Source organism: Chlorocebus sabaeus, chromosome 21, assembly GCF_047675955.1.
Source record: "Chlorocebus sabaeus isolate Y175 chromosome 21, mChlSab1.0.hap1, whole genome shotgun sequence".
Lineage (NCBI taxonomy): Eukaryota > Metazoa > Chordata > Mammalia > Primates > Cercopithecidae > Chlorocebus > Chlorocebus sabaeus.
In genome coordinates this window covers 97,500,622-97,509,061 of record NC_132924.1, presented here as the reverse complement: position 1 = coordinate 97,509,061, position 8,440 = coordinate 97,500,622, and the positions used below count along the sequence as shown (strand labels likewise).

The window sequence follows — 8,440 nt, the reverse complement described above, 5'->3', positions numbered from 1 at the left end:
TTAATATTGCCTGAAGGGTAGATTTGCAGGCCTTCTGTTTTACAGTTCTAGGTAGGGAAAATATCACACTAGTTACTAGATTCCATCCCTGACCTTAGCTTTTGAGTGCAGATTGAATCACGAATTATTTCTTGGCTACAATATGCCTCTAAAAAAGAATCAGGTTATAATTTTCTTCATGATATTTTGAGTTGGCACCCCAATGGGATAGGTTTCTTTTCCCATTCTGACACACAGATTCTCTTTTGAATGTCAAATTATTAATGCTATTTATTTCTTGTTGTTTTACTTCTTCTGAGAAAACCAGAATCATGGTGATATGATTAGGCTTTGTGTCCCCACCCAAACATCATCTTGAATTGCAATCCCCATAACCCCCATAATCCCCACGTATCAAGGGAGAGACCAGGTGGAGGGAATTGGATCATGGGGGCGGTTTTCCCTTGTTGTTCTTGTAATAATGAGTGATTTCTCATGAGAACTAATGGTTTCGTAAGGGGCTCTTCCCCCTTGGCTCAGCACTTCTTCCTTCCTTGTAAAGAAGATACCCTGCTTCCCCTTAAACTTTCTTCATGATTGCAAGTTTCCTGAGGACTCCCCAGTCATGCTGAACTGTGAGTCAATTAAACCTCTTTCCTTTATAAATTACCAAGTCTTTGGCAGTTCTTTATTAAAAACAATATGAAAACAGACTAATACACATGGTATTCTTCAGACTAGAGATGATTAGGCAAGGCCTGCAAATTTCTCTCATTTGGAATCGCATGGTGTCTGGTCTGTTTTCTTTCTACCACCCTGTTGCAAAAACTATATAGGCACCCTCCCTGTAGGTCCAGGGAGTATTGCAGAAGGGGTTGGTGCCTGAGATTGTAAGGAATAGTTTTGAAGAATACAGTTAGTTCAGATCCTCCAAGTCAAGAATAGGCACACAGGTGCTTACACAGCTGCCAGCAAATTGAAGGACTTTGACTCCTGGGCCGTTGTGTAGTCCCTTTCCATATCATTTTCGCCATAAAAAGTTTCCTGCTTCCCAAAGATTAAAAGAGAATTACCAAGAGGATATCAAGATACCTGGTGATAGAGCCTTTTGGTGGATAGAGCCTCTGGCAGATCTCAACCAAAAGGGGAAGAATGTAAACTAAATATAAAATTCTAAACCCCCCAACTGACTGAACAGTCCATCTCTTGGCCAAGGAGGCCCCAGAGTAAACCTGAAAACTGAGTTCTCAGCCATGACAGGATGTGGAGGTCAGACTCACCTCGTTATATTCCCTCTCTCATTAACCATGATTTGGTTTTCTTCTTTAAGGGCTAAACAGAAACCACCCTTTTCAAAAGACTCCACCATTAATATCCACCAGTCCATTGGTGCTGCCCATCCTTTTTTGCCTGTTAAGAGACCAACAACCATGGAGTAGTTCTGGCCAGTCTATGGAAAAAGTGCACTAGGGGTTTTCGTGTCACCTGCCTCACCTTTGGATGTCAGAGGGACAAAAACTCCACCCTTGAATTACCACCTTTTTTGTTGAAGATGGAGAAGCATCAAGCACAATTGTGCATGGGCACGTTTCTCCTTTCATAAATATTCATTATGCCTCCTATAGCTTATTAAGTACATATATTCAGCCACCCTGCTCAGCATAAATTCCTGCTGCCTTTTTCCCTCCTTGGAAGTGTTTTCTTCTTGCTTCTGGCTAGAGACTATGCTTCCTAGCCTGTCTGAATGGCCACTCTGCAGACCATAATGCTTTATGAGAAGTCAAACTCTTTTAGGAGAAAAAATAATACATGACCACATCTTGAAGAACAGTGCTCTAGCTCATAGGCTTTCATGGGTGTCATCTCCAAGCTGGTCCCTTTGCTGCTCCATCAAAAGGCCATTTCATCTACTCTGAATCTGGCAGCTCCTGGGTGATGCAGTTTATGGTAGAGTCAATGCATCTCATTGTTACTTGCTCATTGCTGCACCTGCTTCAGAGTAAATGAGCTGTTTTAGTATATGGCAATATTATATGGGATTGCATGATGATAAATATGATATTCTATGACTATAAGCAGCACACTGGTAAAAATTAAGTATTAGTTCACAAAGTCTCAAACTATCAAAAAATCAATATAGTATACACTGTTTTATGAACACATGCAATAAAACTAGAAACAAGTAACAAAAGAGCAAAAATATTATGCATTTGAAAAATGGAAAACATACTTAAAATCATTTATGTGCCAAAGAATTAGTCATAATAGATATTATGAAATAATTAGAACACAAGGCAACAGAAGTAGTATATATGTGGAATGCCATAAAATAATACATAGAAAAATTTCCTGAAATGCTGACAGGGGAAAAAGAGAAAAATCAACATGTTAAGTTAAGCTATTAACCAAATCTAAGCACTAAACAATTCAAAATAGGAAATCTAGAGAAGGTAGAATGAATGTAATATTAATTATTAAAATAAGAAAAGCACTTAAACAAACTAAAGAAATTGTAGAATCATCAGAATCAAATATTCTTTCTTTGAGAAGACTAATGAAATACCTATTTTGCTGACATTATTGATCAAGAAAAAAATGGGGCCATAACTACAAATAGAGAAATTTATACTTAACTATAGTCCAAACACAATAAATGTTAAAACATGGATAAAATATGTTAAAACAACAAAATTGATTCAAGAAGAAATAGAGTGATATTTCTAATCAAATCATAAATTTTCAGAAAACTAGAAGTGAAAGATAGCTTTCTTCACTTGATGATGGATTCTTACCAAAAATCTACAATAAAAATATCCATTAGGAGTATTTCCTTTAGTGTAAGGGGTCATAACCAGATTCCTTCAATCATTGTTCTATTTAACACTTTATTGAAACTTATTGACACCACATTGTATTAGGAAAAGAATAAGACACATATAAATTTGAAAGGAATATATAAAGTCATTACTCACAGACAAAAAAATTATCAACATAGAAAATTCTAAAAGAATCTATTGACACATTGTGAAAATTATAGTCCCACAAATTTGCAGTATTTGAGATTCATCTATAAAAATCACTTTCCTATACAGGAGCAATAGCTAATTATAAACTGTAATTTTAAAAAATAGATCATTATTCATATTAGAACAAAACATATAAGAGAAAAAGGGTTTTAAATAATGGAGTAACTACTTTATTAGCGATTGTATTTCTTCTACAATTTAGTCTATAAACTAAATATACTTTATTTTAATTTTCAATCGGAAACTTTTTAAGATGAGAAGCTTATCCTAACATTCACATGGAAGAGGAAAGAGTGAAAGTAGTTAAGAACATTTTGGAAAAAAAGAATGGGATGAGTATAGGCTCATACTACTACATATGTTGAGTTTTTATATAGTTATGGTAATTTAACCTGTGTGGTAAATGCAAATGAACCAGTGGAACAGAACAATAATTTAGGAGCTTTGCATAGAAAACTTTAAAATCATTATTAATCAATGGGAGAAAAGTTTGAAAAATTTCTATATCAACAATAGCAAAATAAAAGAAGTAAAAAGGAATGGCTGAAAAAATCTGTGATACAAAATTAGTAGCTAAAATATACAAATATTTTTACATGTCAATAAAAATGACAACTATCCAAAAAAGGAAAATTGTTAAAGCCTGTGAATGAGCAATTCACAGAAAAAGAAACCTGAACAACCCTGTAGAGGATTGCATTACTGGCCAAATTTTTCAGTCCTCCCTGTATCTAAACCTTTTTCCATATGACTTTGCAGTTCCTCCCACTAAATGGAAAGAATCTATTTTCTCACCCTTTGACTTAGGAATGGCCATTTGCTTTGGCCAAAAGAGTGTGGCAAAAGTGAGTACATGCTAGTTCCAAGACGAAGCCATAAGAAATTGTGCAAGTATCAGCCTTAAGAGATCTTTCATGTTGCTGACTTGTGCCTCTGAATGACCACACAGGCCCAATTAATTAATCGAGCAACTTAATAAATAAGCACAAGTCCAAGCTTCAGCAGGAAGACAAGCCCAGCTGAGTCGTCCTGCTGAGCCCAGTCTAGATCAGCTGACTGCCAGCCAAACAACAGACTGAGAATGATTGGTCAATAAGAGTAGTTTTAAGCCACTGAATTGTGGATGACTTGTGATGTAGCATTAGTAGGGCGATAGCTAACTGATACAATCGTCAGCTTTACTAGTAGCTAGGGGAAGTCACGCTAACAAAAGAGGAAACTCATATTCATAAATGGCAATGATTTAAAGTCTGATAATAATAAGTATTGATGTTGATAGGATACAGGGAAACAAGAATTTTCACATATGTTTGCTGGAAATATGAATTAATTAATACATTTTAAATACAATTAGGTAGTATCTGATAAATTGAAGCCATTTATACCCTGTGACCAATGGTTCTATGATTAAGTATTACGAACACTGGTTTATGTTGGCAAGGAGAAACAAGGATATTCATCACAGCATTGCTTGTATCAGTAAAAAAACTGAACATAAAATAAATTTCTTATTTTAAGAAAGAAATTGATAAATCATGGTACATTTATAAAATGGAGTAATAACTAGTAGCTGAAATGAATGAACCATGTACATATATATCAAAGTTATGTTAGAAAAAAAGCAAGTTGCTAAAGGGTACATACTGTTTGTTATTCATGTGACTTCTAAATGCATAAAAATCAATACTGTATTATTTCTGGATTAATACATGTGTAGCAAAAGCACAATATATAGATGTACAGGAAACATAACTGCTTCTGGATAGAGATTGACTTTTGAGTCAGAGTAAGAGGCTGATTAGATGGCAGGAGACTCTACAGCTATATCTATAATATTTTCATTAAAAATAACTAAAATGTTATATGGATGATGATTATAAGAGTACATGTACTATGTTTGAAACAGATCATAATGTAAAATAAAAATACATTGTGGAAAATTCATATGGTAAAAGCAAATACTATGCCTTTGCTTAAGTGATGAAATAGATCTGTATGTATAGACATTTAGAGTAAAAAAACAGGTTACAGAACATTGTATAGAGCTGTTTCTCAACATTGGTTCTCTTGATATTTGGGACTGAGTAATTATTTGCTGTAGGCAGCCATCCTGTACTTTGTAGAGTGATTTCCAGCATCCTTGGCCTCTAATATATGCCAGTAAAATCACCTACCACCCTAAACTGTGAAAACCAAAAGTGTCTCCAGAAATAAAATTCTTCTGATATGTTTGATTTTTATAATAGAAAAATGTGTTGCGGTTATAATACAGAATTATACATATTTTAAATGTAAAAAGAATTAAATTCTTATCAATTTCAGCAAATAGAATGACTAGATTATCATTATCTTCAATTTTATCACAGATGTTTCTATTACTAGACATTTGTAAGGCCCACGAAGGACATTAGATAATGGGAAAAGATGAAAAACCTTCGTTAACTTTTTTTTCAAAATTTATTTGTCCAGGAACTATTTTTAAAATCTAATAAAAGTATCACTGATACTGTTCTTGACGTGTTTCTCCTCATCTGAGACCTTATAAACAGACTGATAATGGACAAATGCAGAAGCTTGCCAGGCTAAAAGGGATCCAAGGATGCCTGGTGGTCCTGGTCCACCACCCAGCACTCTGTCTGATGGCAAGTCTAAGCTTGCATCAGAGATCTCACTTCAGACCTTCCTTTTGCTAATAATTATTTGAGAATTTCACCATAAGGAGAGAAGAGGTGTGCAATTATACTCATAGTCAAGAACTGGTTGTCATGCTTTGTCCTAATTACAAATGTGGTTTTATAACAATTATTGTTGGCATTTATTATTGTCTGTAGCACCAACTACATTCAACATTCCATGAGACAGAGACTATACCTTGCACAGTGCCACACAACTCAGTAAATATTGATTGAAAGGATGGGTGAACAGTACTAAGTACAACAGGGGGAGGGAGGAACGTAAAAATGAACACATTTAGTAAAGTAGTTCAAAACTTAGGAAAGGCAACAGATTTGCATACATTTAATCAACATTCAGTGTAAGGAGGACTGCAATAGTGTTTGGAATGATTTAAGGAAGCTCACTAATTAAGTCTGGACAAGTATACTGGTTTATATTCCGCAATAATGAGAAGTTGTGCCTTGGGCAAGTTTCCTAATTTTTCTCCATCATAATATTTCACATGTATTAAATAATAATAACGATATCCACCATTTTTTCTTATCTCCTCATATTTCAGAAAGGAAGAGTCTTAGGGCATCTTTAGGGAGAATCCCATAAAGAAAAGTCATACCTGTGTTTCTATTTATATAATTTTAGCCAGAGAAGAGTGAAGCTCAGTAGGTTCTTTTAGAAGGATTCAACAGCTGACCTTCTTTCCCATTCAGACGGGACCATTCTGGTGGGTTTTGACTCAGCTCCCTTCCTCTAAAGCTGTAGTGCAAAACCATGAGTTTTTCTCATCAACATCTTTCTTTCCAATCCTGAATTTCTCTTTCTCCTATTATTACAAATTTTGACCCTATAAAATTTATAAATGAATTTGACATATTAAATATAAAATGTAAAATGCCTAGCACAGTACCTGGAGTTTGGTAGGAATTCAATAAACAGTCATTTGTTTAGGTTTTCATCATGACCTAGAATTACAGTATATTCTGTGATTAAAAAGAACAAAAGAAAGAGTAGTGATTTGGAAAAAAATAGAAGTCAGAAGTTAGATTTCTCATCAGAATCTCTGGCTCCCTCTAAGAACCGTTTTCCATTTATAACAAATTCAACTCCAAACATTAGAGTTTTCTCTGTATTTATACAGAGAATACCTTAGGTGGATTAGATACCTCCTATTTAGGGCCCAGTGTGGTTTTGAATTGCATAACCTATACAGTTTACAGAGTTGAACTTATGTGATTGGGTTTGAACTGGGTTGGTTATGGGAGGAAGAAGGAATGCTTTCTTTTAACGCGAAGCAGAGAGACAGGCTCCCAGGTTTCCTGTGTCCGTGGAGGCTTGAGTCTCTTGCCAGGAAGATCAGTACAACCAGCTGGTGCCTGAGACACAATCCCTTGTGCAAGTTCTCAGCAGGAGACTTTGCTGATGACTGAGTAGGGTGTACCTCAGACAGAGAACAAGGTTACGGAAACAAATTTGGGAAGCTTTATTACACAGTGAACTGAATCTCGTGATGCTCAACAAATCTAAAAGCTTCTGCTCCTGGACACAATTGCTTCGCCTTCCCGGGGTGATTGAAACTGCTCTTTAAAGGCCATATATTTCTTTTTCTAAATTTTAGATTCAGGGGGTATATGTCCTTCTTTGTTGCATGAGTACTGCATGTATAATGTTGGCGGTTGGGCTTCTATTGCACCCATCACCCAAATATAGTACATTGTACACGATAGGTAAATTTTCAACCCTCATTCCCCTCCCACCCTTTCCCCTTTTGGAGTTCACAGAGTCTACTTTCGCCATTTTTATGTCCATGTGTATTCTTTTTTAGCCACCACTTGTAAGTAAGAGCTTGTGAATATTTGGTTTTCTGCTTCTGTGTTAGTTCATTTAGGATATTGGAAAGGCCATACATTTCTAGTAAATCTGAAGACTATGCATCTTCATTTCTAATCCCACCCTGGTATTCTTATTTTTAAAGTTTGACCCCTTAAATCATTTTTCCATGGATCCATTCTCATTTTCATTTTAAAATGTAAAGTATTTAGGATTACTCTTAAGTGGTCATTGATTTTAGTTTGTTAATGGACTCCCAAGTAAATCTGTGATTAAAAATAGTTCTCTGCTTCAATGCCAGTCGAGAGAAATATGGGTCTTTCTTTATCATGATGAGTTCTATAGAGACATTTATTTTTATTATCTAAAAATTGGTCTACTCTTTCACGACAGTTTTTTAACCATGAAATTGGAAATACATAAAGGAAGATATTTCTCAGGCAGACAGATCTAATGACTGTGGTGTTAAACCAACAGGCTAGGATTATAGGATATGGGGGAATACTTTCATGTTGCTTGCTTATCCGTATTTTATAGATTTGTCCCAAAAAATGTACACATTTTATAAATATAGTATTTTAAAATATTAAAAAGATAAACTCCTTTTCTTCACAATTCAATTTATCATAAAATAAGGTACAATCTCATATTTTAAAAATTTTCTATGGTTTTCAGCTCTGAATTGGTTATATTTCTAAACAATACAAGATGAAATTGTTTATTCAGATGTTACTCTCAAATAGCTCAATTATTGTGACTTTTGGTTGCTATAACATGATATGATAAGTACCAAGCACATATTAATAGTTCGGCATTGACTGGAGTCCAATAAAAACCTGATTGAGATATATAAAAATTTCAGAATAAAAACTCAAATCATCTCCTAACAATCGTTAAAATGAAATAAAGAAAAAAGAAAGCTCCCTGGTTAGTGG

The 8,440-nt window shown here is 34.7% G+C and overlaps 1 long non-coding RNA gene across 1 annotated transcript in view; it reads right to left on the bottom strand.

Moving 5' to 3' along the window:
* Positions 1–343: 343 nt before the first annotated feature.
* Positions 344–8,440, bottom strand: part of LOC140709691 (uncharacterized) — a 31,354-nt gene continuing 23,257 nt past the window's right edge. The window contains exon 3 of the long non-coding RNA XR_012090404.1: positions 344–1,971. This is a non-coding gene — a long non-coding RNA (uncharacterized lncRNA). The remainder of the gene's footprint in view (positions 1,972–8,440) is intronic.